This window comes from Anopheles merus, chromosome 2R (genome assembly GCF_017562075.2).
Source record: "Anopheles merus strain MAF chromosome 2R, AmerM5.1, whole genome shotgun sequence".
Classification (NCBI taxonomy): Eukaryota; Metazoa; Arthropoda; class Insecta; order Diptera; family Culicidae; genus Anopheles; species Anopheles merus.
This window is the reverse complement of record NC_054082.1, coordinates 56,223,136-56,246,421: the sequence shown is the minus strand read 5'-3', so window position 1 is coordinate 56,246,421 and position 23,286 is coordinate 56,223,136. Positions and strand designations below refer to the sequence as shown.

The following is a 23,286-nucleotide window of genomic DNA, read 5'->3' as shown; positions in this document are numbered from 1 at the left end:
AAGAAAAAAAATATTTTTCTTTAAATCAGTTCTTTTAAATCAGTTCAGCAACCGCCTGCCAATAACCGCCTAACAGCAAGCCGCTCGCCACCTATTACCAAGCGGCAACGAAAAGGATGAGCACCTGGCACGGGCTCAAAGATTTCGACGAAGACGGCGAATACATCGAGCCGTTCATCTCAACGGAGAAAGCCGTGGAGGACCAACGAGTAGAGATTCTGGAGCTGCTAAGAGACACCAACCTAAAGCGACCTCGGAAAAAAGGTAGAGCATATTTATACAGATTATAAAGATTGTAAGATAACCTCTCGGGAAACGTTTAATAGAGCCACTGTTGCCGACAGAGCCACTCCGTTAGAAGCGTAAACCGCGTGGTGTGAGATATAAAAGCTGCATCAGCAATTTGGGTGCAGCGGTAAATCGCGATTTGCGCTCCAAGCCAGTGCCGCGGTTTTCGCGACATCAACAATTTGGGTGCTACGATCAATCGCAGAACAAAATGCCGATGCATCGTTGATCGAACGCAATCGCACCACGAACCTTTACCACGTTATTGCTTCATCGGCAATTTGGGTGCCGAGTAACGACAAAATAAGCCAGCCACAGGTGGTGTGCTTAGGTTAAACATTCTTGATAAGTCAGCAAAAATTTAGTATTTAAGATCGTTAATTTTAATTAATAAAGGAGTACGTCTCAAAGTACCATGGAGTGGAGGATTCAGAATTTAGTGCTAGAGTCGGCGTGATCTGCGCCTGTCTCGGACAGTTTTACCCGAAATAAATTTCGCAAAACTACACGCAGTCTCAGCAAAAGGGAAATAATAGTGAGCGTGTGTAAAACAAGCTGTAAAGGTGTTGTCTGTACCTAAATAAATAGCGAAAAAAAAACAATAGTGAAGTGATAATCGGGTATAAAAGACAAAGTGCCGATCAAGTGTTCATCAGACGACAACTGTAAGCCGCCTACCAGGAAGACGCACGCCGCCCACCAGCAAACCGCCGTAGCCGCCTACCAGGAAAACGCACGCCGCCCACCAGAGCAAGCCACTGCAGCCGCCTACAAGGAAGACGAACCCCGCCTACCAGCAAGCCGCCGCAGCCGCCTACCAGGAACACGTACGCCGCCCACCAGCAAGCCGCCTACCAGGAAGACGCACGCCGCCCACCAGCAAGCCGTCGCAGCCGCCTACTAGCCGAAAAGAGATGAGCACCTGGCACGGGTTAAAAAAACTTCAACGAGGACGGCGAGTACATAGGACCATACATCCCGAACGAAAGGGATGTTGAGGATCAGCGGATTGAAATCCTGGAACTATTGAGGAACGCCGGCAACAGGGAACTCGAAACCAAGGTAGAATACATATACGCTAATTATAAAGAAAACAAATTTACAATTATAGAGACATTCGACAGCGCTACAAAAGTCTTAATGACATTGTTAGGGTTATAGAAAAATAAAAAGAAAAACAACTAAATAACAAAAAAACTGCTTTCATACATATTATAGTGACTCAACAAGAAAGAAATTTTTCATCTTTAAAATTGCTCTTTTACTCAATAAAAAACAATCTTCTTTTACAAAAAATAAATTTGTTTTTTCTCTTAGAAAAATCCACTCTCATAGAACGAAAAATAACATTTACGTTTGTCCACGCAGTCTCAGCAAAAGGGAAATAATAGTGAGCGTGTGTAAAACAAGCTGTAAAGGTATTGTCTTTACCTAAAAACTAGCGAAAAAAAAAACAATAGTGAAGTGATAATCGGGTATAAAAGACAAAGTGCCGATCAAGTATTCATCAGACGACTACTGTAAGCCGCCTACCAGGAAGACGTACGCCGCCCACCAGCAAGCCGCCTACCAGGAAGACGCACGCCGCCCACCAGAGCAAGCCACTGCAGCCGCCTACAAGGAAGACGAACCCCGCCTACCAGCAAGCCGCCGCAGCCGCCTACCAGGAACACGTACGCCGCCCACCAGCAAGCCGCCTACCAGGAAGACGCACGCCGCCCACCAGCAAGCCGTCGCAGCCGCCTACTAGCCGAAAAGAGATGAGCACCTGGCACGGGTTAAAAAAACTTCAACGAGGACGGCGAGTACATAGGACCATACATCCCGAACGAAAGGGATGTTGAGGATCAGCGGATTGAAATCCTGGAACTATTGAGGAACGCCGGCAACAGGGAACTCGAAACCAAGGTAGAATACATATACGCTAATTATAAAGAAAACAAATTTACAATTCTAGAGACATTCGACAGTGCTACAAAAGTCTTAATGACATTGTTAGGGTTGTAGAAAAATAAAAAGAAAAACAACTAAATAACAAAAAAACTGCTTTCATACATATTATAGTGACTCAACAAGAAAGAATTTTTTCATCTTTAAAATTGCTCTTTTACTGAATAAAAAACAATCTTCTTTTACAAAAAATAAATTTGTTTTTTCTCTTAGAAAAATCCACTCTCATAGAACGAAAAATAACATTTACGTTTGTCCACGCAGTCTCAGCAAAAGGGAAATAATAGTGAGCGTGTGTAAAACAAGCTGTAAAGGTATTGTCTTTACCTAAAAACTAGCGAAAAAAAAAACAATAGTGAAGTGATAATCGGGTATAAAAGACAAAGTGCCGATCAAGTATTCATCAGACGACAACTGTAAGCCGCCTACCAGGAAGACGTACGCCGCCCACCAGCAAGCCGCCTACCAGGAAGACGCACGCCGCCCACCAGAGCAAGCCACTGCAGCCGCCTACAAGGAAGACGAACCCCGCCTACCAGCAAGCCGCCGCAGCCGCCTACCAGGAACACGTACGCCGCCCACCAGCAAGCCGCCTACCAGGAAGACGCACGCCGCCCACCAGCAAGCCGTCGCAGCCGCCTACTAGCCGAAAAGAGATGAGCACCTGGCACGGGTTAAAAAAAACTTCAACGAGGACGGCGAGTACATAGGACCATACATCCCGAACGAAAGGGATGTTGAGGATCAGCGGATTGAAATCCTGGAACTATTGAGGAACGCCGGCAACAGGGAACTCGAAACCAAGGTAGAATACATATACGCTAATTATAAAGAAAACAAATTTACAATTCTAGAGACATTCGACAGCGCTACAAAAGTCTTAATGACATTGTTAGGGTTATAGAAAAATAAAAAGAAAAACAACTAAATAACAAAAAAACTGCTTTCATACATATTATAGTGACTCAACAAGAAAGAAATTTTTCATCTTTAAAATTGCTCTTTTACTCAATAAAAAACAATCTTCTTTTACAAAAAATAAATTTGTTTTTTCTCTTAGAAAAATCCACTCTCATAGAACGAAAAATAACATTTACGTTTGTCCACGCAGTCTCAGCAAAAGGGAAATAATAGTGAGCGTGTGTAAAACAAGCTGTAAAGGTATTGTCTTTACCTAAAAACTAGCGAAAAAAAAACAATAGTGAAGTGATAATCGGGTATAAAAGACAAAGTGCCGATCAAGTATTCATCAGACGAAAACTGTAAGCCGCCTACCAGGAAGACGTACGCCGCCCACCAGCAAGCCGCCTACCAGGAAGACGCACGCCGCCCACCAGAGCAAGCCACTGCAGCCGCCTACAAGGAAGACGAACCCCGCCTACCAGCAAGCCGCCGCAGCCGCCTACCATGAACACGTACGCCGCCCACCAGCAAGCCGCCTACCAGGAAGACGCACGCCGCCCACCAGCAAGCCGTCGCAGCCGCCTACTAGCCGAAAAGAGATGAGCACCTGGCACGGGTTAAAAAAAACTTCAACGAGGACGGCGAGTACATAGGACCATACATCCCGAACGAAAGGGATGTTGAGGATCAGCGGATTGAAATCCTGGAACTATTGAGGAACGCCGGCAACAGGGAACTCGAAACCAAGGTAGAATACATATACGCTAATTATAAAGAAAACAAATTTACAATTCTAGAGACATTCGACAGCGCTACAAAAGTCTTAATGACATTGTTAGGGTTATAGAAAAATAAAAAGAAAAACAACTAAATAACAAAAAAACTGCTTTCATACATATTATAGTGACTCAACAAGAAAGAATTTTTTCATCTTTAAAATTGCTCTTTTACTCAATAAAAAACAATCTTCTTTTACAAAAAATAAATTTGTTTTTCTCTTAGAAAAATCCACTCTCATAGAACGAAAAATAACATTTACGTTTGTCCACGCAGTCTCAGCAAAAGGGAAATAATAGTGAGCGTGTGTAAAACAAGCTGTAAAGGTATTGTCTTTACCTAAAAACTAGCGAAAAAAAAACAATAGTGAAGTGATAATCGGGTATAAAAGACAAAGTGCCGATCAAGTATTCATCAGACGACAACTGTAAGCCGCCTACCAGGAAGACGTACGCCGCCCACCAGCAAGCCGCCTACCAGGAAGACACACGCCGCCCACCAGCAAGCCGTCGCAGCCGCCTACTAGCCGAAAAGAGATGAGCACCTGGCACGGGTTTAAAAAAAACTTCAACGAGGACGGCGAGTACATAGGACCATACATCCCGAACGAAAGGGATGTTGAGGATCAGCGGATTGAAATCCTGGAACTATTGAGGAACGCCGGCAACAGGGAACTCGAAACCAAGGTAGAATACATATACGCTAATTATAAAGAAAACAAATATACAATTCGAGAGACATTCGACAGGGCTACAAAAGTCTTAATGCCATTGTTTGGGTTATAGAAAAATAAAAAGAAAAACAACTAAATAACAAAAAAACTGCTTTCATACATATTATAGTGACTCAACAAGAAAGAAATTCTTCATCTTTAAAATTGCTCTTTTACTCAATAAAAAACAATCTTCTTTTACAAAAAACAAATTTGTTTTTTCTCTCAGAAAAATCCACTCTCAAAGAATGAAAAATAACATCTACGTTTGTCCACCTTGAAATTTTTTTATTCTCTATTTTTCCTGTTTTAAATTCACTCTAAATACTTTTCACAATTACAAACTCAAAAATCAATAAATTAATAAATAAAATAAAGAATTTTTCTTCTTTTTTTTCAATATATAAAAGAAAGAAACATACCTCGATTCACGAAGAAAACCAGATTTTATTTTCTATAGGCTTTTATATAAAAATATAAGTCTGCTTTCTCTAAAAATCAAAATTGTACTTGGTTTTATGTATGAATTTAATTTTTTTTACCCACAATCATTAAAATCCGAATCTCAACCATATGACTAAACTAAAAGAAATTGTTAGGAGACTAGAACTTATTTACAAAACCCTACAGCAAAACGAAGGAAATGTTAGACAGTGTGCATTAGCCACATACAGATTACAAGTAGACGAAATATATTCCGTATTCAGGAAAGAAGTAGAGATCAACTACGACAAATACAGCGACTTAGAAATCAAGTTCTACAACAACATTATTCAAAATTGAATCACCAACATAATAGAAAAAGTTAACAACGAGACAATTAACACCGACAACAACACTAGCGACTTGAATGAGACATTAAAAACATACAAAAAACTAACGTTTAAAAACCACAGCTCACGTAATAATATCAATTTTATCTATATATAAAAGACAAAAACAAATCGTTCCGATAGCAAACATTGGCCACACAGCTATTAAAACAAATACGAGCGTAGACTGAAATAACAAACTAAGCATGGATGCTTTAGAGATCCTTAAAACGGCCACCAGGCAAGTGGTAGATATGACGAAGCTGAAGCCATGTTAGCTGCTTTAGAAACAATGAAAGAAGCAGTGGATGAACAGCACCACAGAATACGGGTGGTACAGTCAAAATTAAGGGGGAAAGGTAGAAAAATCATCGGAAAAACGGTGACCAGCATAGACGACGCTCTGGCAAAAATCGGTGCATACGTTAAGAAAACAGTCACCAGAAGATATTGCCATTGCGATCCATGCATTAAAACAAAAAACCGCACCAAAGGATTTTGGTGAAGAAATCCAAGCTCTGCACGTTGCACCAGCACTGGCAACGGCAAAAACTAACAAGATAGCAATGGCAGCGTTTGGAAAAAGGCTCAAAAAGGAAATTCACCAAGCAATAGTATTGTCCGGTACCATTCCCACCCTTGATGCAGCTATTAGAGCAATTATAAGCATCGATAAGACGAATCAAAGCACGCAGGGCCCCAAATTTTTTAGGGCAACGCAAACCAGAAAGGGCCATTCTTTACGCTCAAATGGAGACCCAGAACCCACAGGTGGACCACCCTCCACAAGCCATTACGGGCAGCATACACAATAAATGTGCAGAAATCAAATTTTATTAAGACAAGATTAGGGCTGCATTCAATATGCAACCTATTTGTAGATTCAGGTTCCGACATTTCTATCATCAAAGGCAACAAAGTAAGACCTACACAAACTTATAAACCAAAAGATATAGTGGATATCATAAGCGTAGGAGAAGGAACAATAACCACTCATGGGTCCACAGTTACGGGTAATCGTGGAGGGAAAGAAAATCCAACAACTGTTTCACATCGTACCAGAAAATTTCAAAATACCCGTAGATGGTATACTAGGTTTTTTCATAAACCATCGATGTATCCAAATTATAATACCAGGATTTTCTCGATAAAGCATGATGGAGAGTTTCTACAGACGCCAATTGAAGATACCATCAATAGAAAAACACACATACCTCCCAGATGCGAAGTAATTAGGAAACTTGATAAGCTAGACAAATTTGATAAAGACGCGGTAGTCTGTGGAGAACAACTACAAGAAGACGTTCTATTAGAAAACTGCATTGTAAATAAAAACTAACCTTTTATAAAATTACTACTTAAATACTTCTAATGAAGTTTACTTAGTAAACAATAGCCACATACTATTACTTAAAGTGAATTTGATCTAGTAAAGACTACCAATCATAAGGATGAAAATAAGTAGGCAATTATAAAGGAATTCATCCGAAAGGAAAACATTTTCCAAGATACAGATAAATCATTTGAACAATTATTTTAAGTAATAGATATGTACACATGCGCTACGCGCTATGATACAGGTGCTGAGTAAGAAAACGGTCGCAAGCGAGCCATCGATGTTACTCCACGCGCGGAGTCAGGTTCCAACGGGAACTCCACTGGAAGCAGGTTCCCACGACCAGGTGTGGTGTCGTATGTTCAGACGGACCGAGGCAACATGATCATCATAAACGTGGACGACAACGTGACCGGCAAACCTGGCAGCACCGAAAACACCAGCCTAGCTAAATAGCACCGAATCCAGAAGTTAGCTTTAGTCTTAGTTTAGCAGTTCGCAAATAAAGATCCCCAGTAATATTTTTTTTAAAACTTACTCTGGGCAATCGTAAACATAATTGGCGCAGTCGGCTAGGCCCAATTCACGTTCAGTGACAAGTGTTCAAGTACAGTGCAGTGAAATAACGGAAATAAATCTGTGTATCGCCCGGACTTTGCTCCATCGCCCGACCCGTGGTTGACTCGTGACGATCGCGTGAATTTCATTATTTCATAAAGTGTAAGAACAAGTGCACGAACGGTTGGTTTCAACTATTTAGAATTGGAAGAGAACATTCGAACAAAAGCTAGCGGCAAGACTCCCCAGCCAGCGTTACTGGGTAAACTAATCAACGCAGGACAATCGCTGACCCAACACGTGGACAACGAGTGACCAAAGAAGAAAAGGAAGGACAATCGCTGACCCAACCCGTGGACAACGAGCGACCGAAGAAGAAAAGGAAGGACAATCGCTGACCCAACCCGTGGACAACGAGCGACCGAAGAAGAAAAGGAAGGACAAAGCATAGGACAGGTAACGGAAAACCCTAATTTCCCGACACGTGGATAAAAAAAAAGGTGAGTTACATCCTAAAGCATAAGTTCTCCCACTCTTATAATAAAAAAGCGGGAGGCAACAAACAATTTTTACCATCGAATGCCAAAATATACCCCTTTCCCAAAAGTTCGTTCTTTGAAATTCACTAGGGAAAAGAAAATACCAGTGAAAATGGAACAAAATATACACGCACTGATTGAATCTATGCGCTTGTTAGAGGAACGCGTTAACACACTCCAAGCGGAAAACGATAGTTTACAACGCTTCCAATAACAACACCCAACGACCTCGAGTCGTAGTGCTGACTATTTTCGTATCCCGGATCTAATTAGGGTCATTCCCGGATTCGACGGAAACAAAAAACAGTTAATCGGTTGGTTAACAACAGTTAAAAAACACTAGACCTCTTCAAAAACAATGTGGCACCAGAAATATTCAGTGTCTACGAACAGACCGTAATTAATAAGATAGACGCACGTGGCACTATTTGTGTGAACGGAAACCCTACTACTTTTGATGAAGTCGCAGATATTTTGCAGAACGTTTATGGCGATCGCAACAACATCGCAACGTATCAAACACAACTGTGGAACCTAAAACAAAACGAATCTTTGAGCCTTCACTATAGAAAAACAAAAGAAATTTTGATCAATATGAAATCAGTGGCAAGACAGAATACGGTATACGCTTCACATTGGGAGGCAATTAACCTGTTTTTAGAACAAGAATGCCTCGCTGCGTTCATAAATGGTCTGAGCAAAACATATTTTGGATATGCTCAAACCGCACAACCAGAAGACTTGGAATCAGCTTACGCCTTTCTATGCAGATTCCAAAACGCTGAAAGAACTAAATCAAACACCAATAATGGGTTCGAAAAACATTCTAGTGTCGACAAAAATGTAAAAAGGGATAATAAATTTTCACAACTTAAACACCTTGAAAATAGACCATTCAATAACATGAAACCATCTTCAGATCGTACAAAAATTGTTCCCATGGACGTCGATCAATCCTTACGGTCCAATATGAGAAACAAAATTTTCTCGCATACAGCCGAAGAAGATGACGGAAAAACAATATCAGAAGAATCCGATTCAGACGAAGAAACCGATAATGAAGAAGATGTAAATTTTCAAATTACTGCAAACTTAAACCCACCGAGTTAAACGCAATTAACGGACTACCCTTTTACACAACAAAATTAAATGACTCAAACATCAAACTTTTAGTAGACAGCGGAGCGAACAAAAACTTTTTAAATCCAGAATTAGTTCCACTAACTCAAAGAGTGAAATGCGAAACAATCACCATAAAAAATAAAATGGTAAGTTCAAATCACAAGAATGCACATTCATAAACATTCTAGATAAAAAATTAAAATTTTACCTTTTCAAATGTCATAATTATTTTGACGGAATACTCGGATACGAATCACTCTCCGATATGGAAACACTAATTGATACAAAAAATCATAAACTTATTCTACCAGATCGTACAATCGACTTAGAAATAAGAACATTAGAACCCCCTGCAATTACATTAAATGCTAATAATTCTCAAAGTATAAAGCTTCCTGTTTCTCAAACAAAAGGAAACATTTTTCTTCCGAAAGACATTCAAATAAAAGATGCAATAATTCCTTCAGGCGTTTATAAAGCAAAACAAGGATATGCTAAAGTTCTTGCCAGGAATTACGGCGACACATTAACATTTCATTGGACTAAACCAGCAAAAACATATGAATTAGACAAAATGATCGAAATAAATCATATGAGCACACACCCATATAATGACCATTCGCAAAATTACATAGCAAATCTCGAAAATTTAATTCGCACCGATCATTTAAACAAAGAAGAAAAACATAAACTTTTCGAAATTCTTAAACAAAATCTAGGCATCATCCATCAAGAAAAAGAAAAACTTTCATGCACCACCGCTATTAGACATCGAATAAAAACTTAAGACGATATACCCATTCATACAAAAACTTATAGATACCCCAATATTCATAAAGCAGAAGTGAATAGGCAAATCGAAGAAATGATTGCTGACGGTATTATCCAACATTCTATATCCCCATGGACATCCCCAATCTGGATAGTCCCTAAAAAATCAGATGCAAGTGGAAAAGAGAAATGGCGCATCGTGGTTGACTATAGAAAATTGAATGAAAAAACGATCGATGATCGATACCCTATTCCCAATATAGAAGAAATTTTGGACAAGTTAGGTAGAAGCATGTACTTCACTACACTTGATTTAAAATCCGGCTTTCATCAAATTGAAGTTGATAAAAAGGATAGACCAAAAACAGCTTTTAGCACAGAAAAAGGACACTTCGAGTTTATACGAATGCCCTTTGGCTTGAAAAACGCACCTGCTACTTTTCAACGGGCCATGAATAATATTTTAGGTGACCTTGTAGGAAGAAACTGTCTCGTATATCTAGATGATATTATTATTTTTGGTAAATCACTCCAACAACATTTGGAGAATTTGAATAAAGTGTTGAAAAAATTAATTGAATCAAATTTAAAGGTTCAATTAGACAAATGTGAATTTTTAAGAAAAGAGTGTGAATTCTTAGGACATATTGTAACTCAAGATGGCATCAAACCCAATCCAAACAAAATAGAAAAAATATTGCATTGGCCCATACCAAAAACAACAACCCACATTAAAGGCTTCTTAGGAATCCTTGGTTATTACAGAAAATTCATAAAAGATTTTTCAAAACTGACCAAACCCCTCACAAAATGTCTTAAGAAAGGTTCTAAAATAACACATAATGACGAATTTATAAATTGTTTCAACGATTGTAAACAAATGCTCACTACTGATCCAATTTTAAAATATCCTGATTTTAGCAGAAAATTCATTTTAGAAACAGACGCAAGTGATTTCGCCCTTGGCGCTGTACTTTCACAAAAATTCGAAGATGGTAAGGAACACCCAATCGCTTACGCTTCTAGAACGCTTAATGAAACAGAGTGCAACTATTCAGCTACCGAAAAAGAGCTACTCGCCATTGTTTGGGCAACCAAGCATTTCCGACCGTACATTTTCGGAACAGTTTTTGAAATAAGAACTGACCACAAACCTCTTTTTTGGCTAAGACAGAAAAATGATTTAAATAGAAGACTTCTTCATTGGAAACTTGCCTTGGAAGAATTCGAATTTGAAATTAAGTATAAAAAAGGTACTCTTAATGGAAATGCAGATGCACTATCCCGCATAACGGAAAACCCTGCTTTAACATCCGAATTAAATGCAAATACTGCCTCTAACAATACTGACACTATGACGCAACACTCAGCAGATACTAATGATGACGAATTCATCCCAGCAACTGAAAAACCACTAAATGAATTTAGAAATCAAATAATACTAGAAGAAAATAATAATGATTCTCGAGAAGCAATTACACTTTTCGGAAATTATCATAGAATAACAATAAAAACACCCCTTTTTGGACCAGCTATGTTGATCAACATAATCAAAGAATATGCATCTCCCAAATGTGTTACCGGCATTTGTTGCAGTGAAAAAATCCTACAAAACTTACAAATTATCTACAAAAACTATTTCTCTCGCGCAAAATCGATCAAACTATTTTGGACAAAAACAATTTTAGAAGATGTAACTGATGAAATTGACCAGGATTTGATTATTGAACGACAACATAATGCAAACCATAGAGGAATTATTGAGACTAAGCTACATATTGCTAGAAAATATTATTTTCCAAACATGAAAACTAAAATTACTAAATTTATTAACATTTGCAAAATATGTCAAAAAGCTAAATATGAAAGACGCCCATATAAACAAAAATATCAAATTACTGCCACTCCTAAAAAACCTTTGGAAATCGTTCATATGGACATCTTTATAATTAGTGATAAACATTTTCTAACCCTTTGCGATAAGTTCTCAAGACTAACCATGGCGATTCCTTTACAATCAAGAAACGCTATACATATACTAAAAGCACTAACTCAATTCTTCGCTAACGTTGGAAGACCTTGTTTGCTTGTGATGGACCAAGAATGTTCGTTTAAATCCACCACAATAAAACAATTTCTTGAAGAAAATAATGTAGAATTCCATTATACAAGTGTTGGTCAATCCTCTTCTAATGGAACAATAGAAATTGTCCATAGAACAATAAGAGAATTGCACAACATAATCTCACTACGAGATTCTACAAAAAAATTATCAACTACTTCAAAAATTAATTTGGCAGTCTCAATTTACAATGATTCTATACACTCTCAAACAAACATATCCCCTAAAGAACTATTTTTCGGCTTCAAAAACGAAGATCCTATCCCTGAGGACCTTCAAGAAAGAATCAAACAAAAAGAGGAACTTTATAGAGTGTATGCCACAAAACAAAAAGAAAAAAAATCCAAATACATAGAAAAATTAAACAAAACACGAGAGGGACCAGAACTATTCAAAGACAATGACACGATCTTCGAAAGGAAAAGAAATAATTTAAAACACGAAGAAAGGTATCGTGAAACGAAAGTTTTCGATAACCTAGTTACAAATATTTTAGACCGAAATGGAAGAAAAATTCACAAATCAAAATTGAAAAGGAAACGAAAAACCTAACACACCATTTAAATTCTTTCTCATCCTTACGGAAATCACAGCTGAATATTATAAAAAAAACTTATAAAAATATTATAAAAATGAAATTTGGAATGATTCATTTCCTCATAATAGTTTTAACAAATTCAAAACTTATAACAGCAACAATTTATAGAGACTAACCTTAACAATATTCAGAATTTAGCCAATAATATTAGCCTAACCAACCATCTTAAGGACACCTTAGACTATAAAATCCTATCAGCTAAAAAAAAAAATAATAAGGAAATAAAAGACCTAGAAAACTAGAAAGAAAGAAAGGCATAATAAATGGTTTAAAAACAATTATAAAAATAATCGCAGGAAATCGCAGATCAGAAAACACTTAGAACATTCAGAATTTAGAACATTCAGAAAACAAAACCATATCCAACATTAACGCTCAAGTTAGAATTAATTCCGAAATAGAAAAATCAGTAAACAAAATTACACAAACTCTAAAAAAATAAAAATCGAAAATCAAATGAATAATCAGATAAAAGTCGTAAAAACTGAAATAGAACAAGTAAATCTTATCCTGAACATTGATAACATTGTACAACTGTAGAAGACATAGAATAATAGACGGATGTAAAATTTGTAGCCAAGCATAAAAACACCATTTTCAATGTAAACGAAGAGTGCACGATTTGCAACAACCCACAACCGCTAAACGACGAGTGTATCTCAAATATCATCAGAAATCATCCATCTAAATGTACCACCACCACGAGCTCCGAGCATATGAGGAATAATAATACGAGGAATGAAACCAGGAGTCATTCTAATCGATACCACCTTTGGCGTGCCAGTCATTGATTCATGTTCAAACAGCCAAATAATAACAGTACCCACACTAATTGAAACCGGCAATTGCACCGTAAAAATCTTAAATAGCACATTTACTGCGCATATTGATGTGTTAGACCAAGAAGACTACTTCCTACCCTTAACTGGCAGCAAAACAGAAATAACTCTAAACAAGCCAAGTATACAAGATCTGCACACAATGCATATTAGTAACATACATCAACTCCATACAATAACACTCCGCTTACGCACGCATACAATTGCAGGAGGGATATTAATTGTTGTTCTAACAGGCTTTCTTATAACTGCATTTTGCATCTATAAATACAAAACCAAACATGCAGAGAATAAAATGTCTACCGAAGCTATTCACAACATCATCCCACTGCAAACGTCGGTAAGTCGATCGAGGACGCTCGACGTTTAAGGAGGGAGGAGATATGTACACATGCGCTACGCGCTATGATACAGGTGCTGAGTAAGAAAACGGTCGCAAGCGAGCCATCGATGTTACTCCACGCGCGGAGTCAGGTTCCAACGGGAACTCCACTGGAAGCAGGTTCCCACGACCAGGTGTGGTGTCGTATGTTCAGACGGACCGAGGCAACATGATCATCATAAACGTGGACGACAACGTGACCGGCAAACCTGGCAGCACCGAAAACACCAGCCTAGCTAAATAGTACCGAATCCAGAAGTTAGCTTCAGTCTTAGTTTAGCAGTTCGCAAATAAAGATCCCCAGTAATATTTTTTTAAAACTTACTCCGGGCTATCGTGAACATAATTTAATAATGACATATTTCATTTGCCAGATAATCATTAGATTAGAAAAAACCTTTTCGAACAGGTTATAAAATTAGAAGATAAAAGACCCGTGTACATACCGAACTACAAACAAAACCATTCCCAAGGACCAGAAATCAAAAAGCAAAACAAGAAAATGCTTCAAAATTATGTAATAGATCACTCGGTGTCACATTACTATTCACCCATCTTACTGGTACCGAAAAAATCCACACAGGAGAAAAAATGGAGATTGATAGTAGATTTTAGACAGCTTCACAAAAAGATGCTCCATGATAAATTTCCATTACCTAGAGTAGACTCCATATTAGATCAACTAGGACGAGCTAAATGCTTTAGCACATTAAATCTTAAGTCAGGATATCATCAAATCGTCTAAAAAGTATACAGCTTTTTCAAGCACAGATGGTTACTATCAATTTAAATGATTACCGTTTGGATTGAACATTTCACCAAATAGTTTTCAATGAATGATGACAATAGCCATGACAGGCCTCACGACGGAATGCATTTTTGTATACGTCGATGATATAGTAGTGGTAGGAGCTTCGGGAAATCATCATCTGAAAAATTAAAAAATTAAAAAAAATCTTCAAATAAAAAAATACTCGAGGATGGTATCATATGACCATCGAGATCAGCTTGGACCTCTCCAGCTGGGACAGTTCCAAAGAAAAATTATTCTTCCGGTCAAAAGAAATTCAAAATGGACGTAGATTATAGAACCTTAACTACTTTGTAACTTTGAATGATCGCTAGCCAATGTGCGAGATTTCTTACATATTAGAACAATTGAGAGGTCATAGATATTTTTCAACTCTAGACCTAGCATCTGGTTTACACCAAATAAGAATGTATGAAAAGGATATTGAATAAAAGCATTAATGGAAAGTAGGAATATAATAGAATGCCATTTGAGTTTAAAAATAACCCTGAAAATAATAATTTTTAAAAGAGATGAACCCCTGAAAAATAATAATTTTTCAAAGAGCATTAGGCTATGTTTTAAGAGATTATATTGGTAATATATGCTACATCTATATAGAATTGTTCTAGGAAAACCCCTTGATGAACGTCTTGAAAATTTAGGGAAAATGAAAGCATTGAACTCAGCCAATCTAAAGGTACACATCGATACACATAATTCGCTCGACACGAAGTAGAATTCCTCTGTCACATTATAATCCACGAAGGAGAAAAACCGAATACAAAAAAGATTGAAACGTTTCAAAATGTTCATACATTAACTAATATGAAATAGCTAAGATCATTGTTAGGTTTGATGAACTATCATAGACAATTTGCCAAAGATTATACAAAAATAGTAAAACCACTTACTAATATATATAGAGGTGAGAAACCCCTTCACCAAAAAAAGAAATTATTTTAACTGTTTGGGTGTTATATACTGTTTTGAAAAACTTAAACTTATACTAACCTCTTCTGATATTTTAAATTATCCTTATTATACCGAGCCATTTGTGTTGACAACGGATGCTTCAAATTACGCTTTAGGAGCAGTTTTGTTACAGGGTGAAATCGGTAATAATAAACTCATAAATTTTGCATCTAGATCATTAACGAAAACATAAGAGTCATATTCTAGCAAACCTTTCTCACAGCTAAAACGAGGAAGTTACCTTACGCAATTCATAAACCTTATGTACATGTCGCATAAAGTATAAACAAAAACTTGTTATCAAAATAGTCATAGTTACAGTTAGCTGGCCTATATACGGTCAGCAGCTTAATAGTATATAAGAGATCAGAACCTAAAAGAAATCGCATTTGAAGACAACCTCAGAATCGCTCGTTTCTTAATAGTCGGAGGCACTCTCCGGTCGAAGAAGAAAATATGCCTGACTCAGTGTAAAGCCACTTAAAATTAAGATAGATACTTAAACTTAGTTAAAACCAAAATATTCCACTTTTTATCTTAAACTCAGCTCAAACTTAAATCAACTTTCTGATTGTTGGTCCAAATTGAAGCTATTTTTCGACGGAACATAAACCATCATATTTTAGTGAATTCTAGTCAGATTATGATCATCTATGTTTCGTTGGAAAGGTTTTTTGTCATACTTTTATTTTATGTCTGAATATTATGCAAAAACATGTTTTTAAACCTCATAAATGATCGAAAACCAAAGATCATTACCGATTTGGTAAAAATGTTACCAAAGCTATGCATATGCACATGATCCTCGTGAACTACAAGTTGTGGCCAGCGTGATTGAAAGGAACAACCGTTTCCACCGTGGACAAGGCGAAAAGACGAAACGAAAAGACGAAAAGACATGGCGAGCCTACTGCCCAATCTGGATTGGCAGGCGACAATGGACAAGTGTTCCAACCCCGACAAGACATCTAGTGAAGACTGATGACATCGTAGAAATTCACATCAAACATCGAGTAAACACCAAGCACCGATTAAACTCCAAGCACCGGTATAAATACATCGTAGAATCAGCAGCAACAAAATGCACGTCGCATATTCCATTAAGGTATTGTAACTTTAAAATGTAATCAAATGGGTTTTTAAAGCTAGGAAATAGGAAGTAATTGAAAACAATATGAAAAAGGAATGAATACTATAAGCGATAAATTCGAAATTTTGAAACATATATTTAAAAAAATACAGGATCCTAAACAAAGAACTTGTTCAAGAACACAACTAAGAATTAAAGCTGAAGAAACATTTAAAGATATTCAAAAAGACATCGAAAAAATAGATATAAATATACTTTTAACAAACTATTAGAATTTAGCAAAACTTTTAATGCATTAATACAAAATATAATTGCTATGAGTACATCAAAAACCAATGACGACTCGCGTAACAAGTCCTCTGATTTTTCTACAAATAGCTCAGAGGATAAAAATATCAATTTAACACTGTTAACAACCAGTAGATTATCATTTAAACTCTTAGCTCCGATCATATAAGTCTTACTAAAGCTGCATAAAAAAATTAAAATGGCTGATTTTGATATTAAAACAGCCACAGGCTTGCACCCACATATGACGGGTCACACGATACCTTTAATGCATTTGAGGACGCTTCCACGCTATTGTTCGAGTTAAATCCAAACCATGAAGAAATGCTAGTAAAATTCATAAGAACCAGACTGACTGGTAAGGCTAGAATAGGGTTTACCTAGCAATATAACGACTTTTAAAGAATTAACCAGTGATATCAAGAGAAGATGTGAAGAAAAAACAACACCTGATAAAGTAATAGCAAAACTAAAATCCATTAAAACAAGGGATGCACAATCAATTTGCAATGAGGTCGAACTCCTTTCAGAAAAAAATAAAGGTAATTTATCATAAACAAGGAATACCAGAAAAAATAGCTAACGATATGGTAATTAAAACAGGTATCGACACATTTAAAGAAAAGGTAGCAAACTCTGAAATTAAAATACAGTTGAAGGTAAATACTTTTGCAACAATAACCGATGCAACACAACCAGAATAGGAACAATCAAAATAACTATGGTTCAAATCAAAACCGACTAAACAGAAACTAACACCGTGATTAAAATAGAACGGCAATTAAGTGTGTAACTAGGCATGACCGCCGAAAAACGGCTAGTGAATGTGCGTAAAATAGAAAGAATCAGCACCGTGCGTGGATCAGATCGGCAACAAGGTGCGTAAACCAGCACGACCGCCGAAAACACGCGGTGAATGTGTGTAAAGTAATAAGAATAAACACCATGAGTGGAATAGAACGGCAACAAGGTGCGTAACTAAGCAAAACCACCGAAACATCACAAGAATCAGCATAATAAATCAGCATGAGGCTAACGTAGTGACCATTCGGTAGTTACAAAGTCGGCGACAACAAAATAAAACAACAAATAGCTTAAGCAAAACAATTGATAAGCGATATGACTCTGAATCCTGAAAAATGCGAGGAGAAAGTTAGGCCGACTTGCTGGAAGCAAGAACGCAAGCTGGCATTCCGCATCGACCACGAGCAGGCGACGGCGTAACGCTACACCGGCCACTAGCAGACAATGGAGAAATGCGACACATAGACCGGTGAAAACGGACCGCTGTAACCAGCAATCAGCGGTTTAGTTGGAAGATTAGGTTGATAGGTTTAGTCAGTCTAAGCCTAGAATTTGTCAGGAGTAGTTTAGTTTAGCATTAGCCAGGATTAGTCCTGTTGTAATAATTTTTTTTTTGTTATGATCAATCGGTCAAGGACCTCAAGTGAAGTGAAGTGCCGTGTAGTGATCACGAAAGAGTGCAATCACACCGTGTCGAAACATTTCCCGATCGCAAATTGCAGCCGTGTGCACAGGTACCTCAGTATCCGACCAATCACTCACTCGTTGTCGAAGGAAAGGGATAATACACCGAGAAGGAAAAACTCAATGGAGGCCCGAACAACAAAACCAACCCCGTTAGAGTAGGTGAAGAAACCAGCCCTGTAAGAATTTACGTAAGCACATATTAGAGTGAAAAAAAAACATGAAACGATACACTGTGTTAAAGTGAGCGATATCAATACATGAAAAGATAATCAGTTCATTATCATTGCATCACAATTTAAACGAGCTGGAAGAATTTATTGGACAATTAAACAATTTCGTGAAGAAAATAACGTTGAATTTCATTGCACAAGTGTTGGTAAATCCTCTTCGAATGGAACAATAGAAATTGTCTAAAGAACAATAAGATAATTGCACAACATACTCTCACTACGAGGTTCTACTAAAAATTTATCAACAACTTCAAAAATTAATTTGGCTATCTCAATCTACAATGATTCGATACATTCTCAAGCTAACATAATCCCTAAAGAACTATTTTTTGGCTTTAAAAACGAAGATCCTATCCCTGAAGACCTTGACGAAAGAATTAAGCAAAAAGAGGAACTTTTTATTTTATACCAAAATGGAAGAAAAATTCACAAATCAAAATTGAAAAGAAAATGGAAAACTTTACATACCATTTAAATCAATTCTCATCCTTACAGAGCATAAAAATTTAAAATTAAATTTGGAATAATTCTTCTCCTCATAATAATCTTAACAAATTCAAAACTTCTAACTGCAACAATTTATAGAGAAATTTATAGAGAAGATAGAAAATTCGCAAAACAAAATCGGAACAGCAAAAATAAAAATAGGATACCATAGAGTAAACTATAAATCTAGCAAAAATAGAGACTAACCTTAACTACTCAAAAAAAAGAAGAACTAATCATCTTAAGGACACTTTAGATTACAAAATTCTATCAGCTTATAAGAAATTAGTAAATATAAGACCCAGAAAACAAAAGAGAGGTATAATAAACGGCTTAGGAACAATTAAAAAATTATTGCAGGAAAAACAGATCAAGAAGATCTGAACATAATAAACAGCAACCTAGAACACTTAGAACATTCAGAAAACAAAATCATAGAAATATAAATATCAGTGTACAAAATAACACAAACTCTAAAAAAATTGAAAATCAGATGAATAATCAGATTAAAGTCGTAAAAACTGAACAAGTAACCTTTTTCTAAACATTGATATCATTATACAACTGCCCGAAGACGTAAAAGAACAGACCACCTTTGCTCGCTCTAACATCATAAACAAAAACATTCTAACATCAAATGAAACGGAATATATATGGTGTAGAAACCGAAAATTTTATGTGAATACACCTCAAAAAACATAAACACCTTGTTTGCGGTCATACGTTAACATTTAAGTATCGTAGGCGTAAACGTCAGAATAAAACGGCATTCGTGCTCGAGAATCAGAACAGCGTACACCTTCCGATTCTTCTTAATTTCCGTTCCGAAAATTCCGCAATTTTACAATGGCAAAAATTTAAAGATCAGATAATTTTTCTAAATTTTAAAGAAGAAATTTCACAGTATGTGTCGTGCATAGTTACAGCAATAGATAAAAAAATATTCCTTGTAGTAAAAATTCCCATGGTAGAGCGAAAAGATAACGACCTTTTACGTATAAAAAACTTTAACCGTAAACAACACACGAGTAGAGACAGATGTTAAATTTGTAGCCAAGCATAAAAATACCGTTTTCAATGTGAACGAAGAGTACCTTTTGCAACAATCAGTACAAATAACAAATAATATCAGTGCCAACATTAATCGAAACCGGCAATTGCACCGTAAAAATCCTTAATAGCACATTCACTGCGCTTATTGATGTTTAGACCAAGAAGACTACTTCTTACCCTTAACTGGGTAAAACTGAAATAATTCTAAACAAGCCAAACATACAAGATTTACACACAATGCACATCAGTAAAATACATAAACTCCATACAATAACACTCCGCTTACGCACGCAGACAATTGCCGGAGGGATAATAATTATTTTTCTAACTGATGCTGAACTGATCTTATGGAACGATGCCACTGCCGAAATCTCATCAAATTGCAGCGATATAAATCATATTCTTAATGGGTCATACCTAGTACAATTTCATGACTGCCATATTTTAATTAATGGAGAACTTTTTCCCAGTACAGATGTTTCCATAACTGACAAATCATACATCTCAACCCATACCGGCTTTATCGCTAAAGAAGCCGGTATCAAAGACGAGCCTTTAATGGAACATCTTCGGAATATAACACTATATAACTCTTAGATATAATATAAAACTTAGAAAGAACATACATACCATCAGTTTGATCAATAATTTCCTCACGTGGAAATTTAACATCTTTGGATCGATTGGACTAACAACAATCGTCATGATAACAAACATAGGAAGTTTATGTTGAATTATCAGAATAAGAAGAACAAAAATCAGCCTCGGCATTCCAATTACCAAAACCAACCGACAGGATGTTGCTAGCATAGAAACCTTCGTCAGCAAACTTACAACGTTCAATGCTCTCAACATACTTTGAGGGCAAAGTAATTTAAGAAGGGAGGAGATAAACCGACTTGCTGGAAGCAAGAACGCAAACTTGCATTCCGCATCGACCACGAGCAGGCGACGGCGTAACGCTACACCGGCCACTAGCAGACAATGGAGAAATGCGACACATAGACCGGTGAAAACAGACCGCTGAAACCAGCGGTTTAGTTGGAAGATTAGATTGATAGGTTTAGTCAGTTTTAGTCTAGAATTTGTCGGGAGTAGTTTAGTTTAGCATTAGCCAGGATTAGTCCTGTTTTTATAATAAAAATCTTTTTGTTATAACCAATCGGTCAAAGTAAAGATTAACTAAAATATTTTGCTTTCCGAAAATATTGACAGACTTGTAAGTGCACTAACTGCTACTTCTTCTGCCGGCAAAAGTACGCTTATGGAACTTCCTGAATTTGATGGTAATTATAAACTATGACGACCTAAAACGGCCTTTGACGAAACAACTAAGAAAATAAACTTTTCAAAACTGGAGAATCTGAATAGACTGCAGCGATACTTAAGGCGAATGCATTAAAATCTGTCAGTGGTCTCATGTTAAGTCCTGATAATCTTGAGAAAATTATCGACCGAATCGAATCGAGATTATCGATTAGAAAAACTTTATGGTCACCTCGAAAGTGTCTACAAGTCTTTACTTAACGATCTCACAGCATGCCGGCACATTTCAATAGAAAATTCGACATTTATTATAGAGCTTCCCAATGCATTGAACAATATGATGGATAATATGAATCTTCAACGGAGAACACAATATTTAAATGATCAGAGGTTTCTAAGCGACCTCATAGCACGACTGTCACCAGATCTTAGAAATAAATGGATCGTAAAAACCTTACATGACCAAGAGATTTACACATTAAGTGATCTAGCGTTACGGATGAAACCAACCGAGGACCTAGCGGCAGTGTTGGTAGCAAATGCGAATGATCAGAAATTTCGAGAACATCGTCTTAATGCCCACTTACAGCCCAATATATATTCTAAAGACAATCATTGTCTAGTATGTGGAAGGGCTCATAAAATAATTCAATGCAAACAGCTCATAGATAAGCCAGTGTGGCAGAGATGGAGACTGCTAACCCAAAAGAACATATGTACTAATTGCTGCAAATACAAAAACCATAAGGCAGTTAGCTGCCGCAATCCCGCTCAACGCGGAGTAGAACGTTGCTCACAAAAACACCATACATTGCTCAATAGGAAAGAGGGACAATCCCGCTCGTAAATTCCTCAACACATATTAAACTTCCAAAAAAGGGACAGCAAGCTTTACTGACAAATCATCCCGATCACAAAACCCCTTTTAGTTGGTTTTTTTAATCAATTATGTTACAGCAAGACTGAACAAGTGGATAATAAGATAACAAAAACACTAAAAGTACAGTGGAAAAGTAAGTGTATATAAAGATCGATTAACGATCATTAGGCCATCAGAAGTCACCGGTCCGATGTATATCAAGCACCCGAACGCTGCAACAACACTAGAACACCCGTGCGACCAACGACGTGGTTGGACCAATGACGAAGATAACACAGATGTTCGTGCAACGCGAATGATAAGAACTCAACCCGTTTGTAAACACAACAACACAAGTGTCATTTTGCGCACAGACGGAGAAACGGGAAGCGGGTGTTAAAAACCACATGGCGATACAGTAGCAGCGAATAAAGAACTCAACATTTTCAACAGCAAAAAAACAGTATTATCAATTGAGTTATCCCAACATTTTGGTCCTTCGAACCGGATCGACGATTGATCATCATTTAGTTCTGCGAGCAACGATTTGTGGTCATTCGGATAGTGTAAACAAACGAAATGGCAGAGGCACGTAAGGTAAAGTCGCTGCGAATCCAGCAAACGGCCACACAACTCTCTATACAGGCAATTCATACATTTTCCAAGTCATATAACAAAGAAACACAAAGAGCAGAGGCAATTATTCGCAAACAAAACTTACAAAAACAATATGAAAAATTCATTGACCTGCAAGATGAACTGTTGCCCCTAGATGAAGGCAATGAAGAGGAGAATCTTGCGCTTCGACAAACCGTGGAATCAGCGTACTATGATGCTGAAGCTAATTTAGCTAGTGCTGTTGAAGCAAATGACAAAAAACCATGTGTGCCAGCATCTAACATCAAGCTACCGGACGTGAAGCTTCCCGTCTTCGATGGCAAGCTACAAAATTGGTCTAGCTTTCATTCGATCTTTGTCGCGATGATCGATAGTGCGGAGCTGTATTCAGGCGTACAAAAGTTGTATTACCTGCGTACATCGCTATCCGG

At 37.2% G+C, this 23,286-nt stretch overlaps 1 protein-coding gene across 1 annotated transcript in view; it reads right to left on the bottom strand.

The window, feature by feature from the left end:
* Positions 1-12,756: 12,756 nt before the first annotated feature.
* The window catches only part of LOC121590189 (translin-associated protein X), a 53,384-nt gene continuing 42,854 nt past the window's right edge, over positions 12,757-23,286 (bottom strand). The window contains exon 3 of the mRNA XM_041909639.1: positions 12,757-14,638. The gene's annotated coding sequence lies outside the window, so the exon portion shown is untranslated. The remainder of the gene's footprint in view (positions 14,639-23,286) is intronic.